Source organism: Aphis gossypii, unplaced genomic scaffold (genome assembly GCF_020184175.1).
Source record: "Aphis gossypii isolate Hap1 unplaced genomic scaffold, ASM2018417v2 Contig00333, whole genome shotgun sequence".
Lineage (NCBI taxonomy): Eukaryota > Metazoa > Arthropoda > Insecta > Hemiptera > Aphididae > Aphis > Aphis gossypii.
In genome coordinates, this window is record NW_026083070.1 from 65271 (window position 1) to 67032 (window position 1762).

The 1762-nt window shown below is 36.9% G+C and overlaps 1 long non-coding RNA gene across 1 annotated transcript; it reads right to left on the bottom strand.

The window, feature by feature from the left end:
• Positions 1–484: 484 nt before the first annotated feature.
• LOC126553806 (uncharacterized) lies at positions 485–1479 on the bottom strand. Its single transcript, XR_007606582.1, has 3 exons — positions 1383–1479; positions 1019–1300; positions 485–881 (listed from the first exon to the last, which is right to left on the bottom strand). It is a non-coding gene; the product is annotated as an uncharacterized LOC126553806 (long non-coding RNA).
• Positions 1480–1762: the final 283 nt, after the last annotated feature.

Below are 1762 nucleotides of genomic sequence, written 5' to 3' on the forward strand. Positions count from 1 at the left end.
TGTATATATTATATATATATTTTACTCTATACTATACATATTACATCGAAACACCACGATCGACATTATAACTATATGATTCATAAGAATACTGAAATGGAAATAATAATAATAATTTAAATAAACGGTGTTAATATATTTTAACATCTTACAATACAATGAATTTTTATACATTTAAATACACAATGCGCGGTTATTTCACAATTATATAATATAATATACAGATATTTTATCAGGTTAATATGTAATAAATATGTGATAATTTAACAATAGAAATATTAACAACAATAAATCAGTATTTCGCGAGATAGTGACCGTGCGCCAGAGTCGTGATATTATCCGGCAACACATACCGCTTATCGTCTGCTCTGTTTAAGACGAGCTTCATAGTTTTAATAGTGCGCACTTCATGCTTAAATGATCTTATAGAAACATTTTCTCTATACGGAGTAAAAGGCATGTGGCTATAACAATGTGCCGGGGATGGTGTGACCGCCGTCGACGGAGACACAGCAGGCGTTGAGGCAATTCGATGTATTTGGGTGACAGCTTTCAGTGCGGAATCGGCTGCGATCATTTTCTCCACGTTACCGTCGAATTCATCGTCGCACTCGTACGATTCTACATCGTCGACATCGTCGGCAAACAAGAATGGCTTATGTTTATTGTCACGTGCCTCATAACACCTTTCGCGCGAATGCAGACTTCCTGTTCCACGTCGTAGGCGTATGATTTAGCACGCAGCTCTATGTACTAGTAAACGGTACGGCCATTGGTCTCGTTCTTGAACAGGCCTGGAATCCGTTTCCTAGCAGTCGAATAGCACTTGTGGTCGTTCGGTAAATTCGAGGTATCCATAAACCGCATAAGATTTGGATTGTCTATCAAGTCGTCGTAAAAATCATTCGTCACCACACGATAGAATAGTGAATCTGAAATATACAATAATAATAATAATAATAATATAATATAATATAATATATATATTGTTATTCAAGACTTCATATTGTATACACACCAGTATTGGTGTACAGCAAATCAATCTTATCGCCGTAATGTCGCTTCATGACATCATAATGAAATCCGTACATTAAAACTTTACTGAGTTCTAGTACGGAAAATCCTATATAGATGGGCTTACAGAAATCCACTTCACTGTTATGCTGGATAACCACCGAGAGATTCTCACCATAAGTAGTGCAATACTTGAACGTCGGACGGTTTATGAGCTTTCGCATTCTGACGGGACACGATACGAGTTCCAAATTAAATCTTTTCCGCATGTTTTCAATCGTCTTACCTATATACATGTAATAAAAATCGAGTTGATATAATTTATAAAAAATTCGTAAATTGTGAAATAAATTTATAAAAAAACGTACCGAACACCGAATTATTTAGATCCTTAAAGAATTGTTCTTCGAATTTGTTAGCAGCCTGCTTCCGTAATTCCGTGTTCACATTTATGTACGGGGTTAGCCACGAAGATTGGCGGAACTCCAACACTCTGTGAGTCTGAAATGTACGAAAAAGTTGTAAGACACGATCCGTATACACATAATAATAATAATTTTAATAATCACTTTTTCGACTAAAACACCGTGGGCCATGGCCTGTTTTAAATTCATATAATGAACCACGTAGCGTTCTTTCCGCAAAAATGTGACCATCAACTTTCGGACGCTCGATCCGTGCGGTATGTTGGCGTGGGGCAAGAACGGCATATCGTTGTGAGCATCATGCAGGTGTTGCGGATACGATA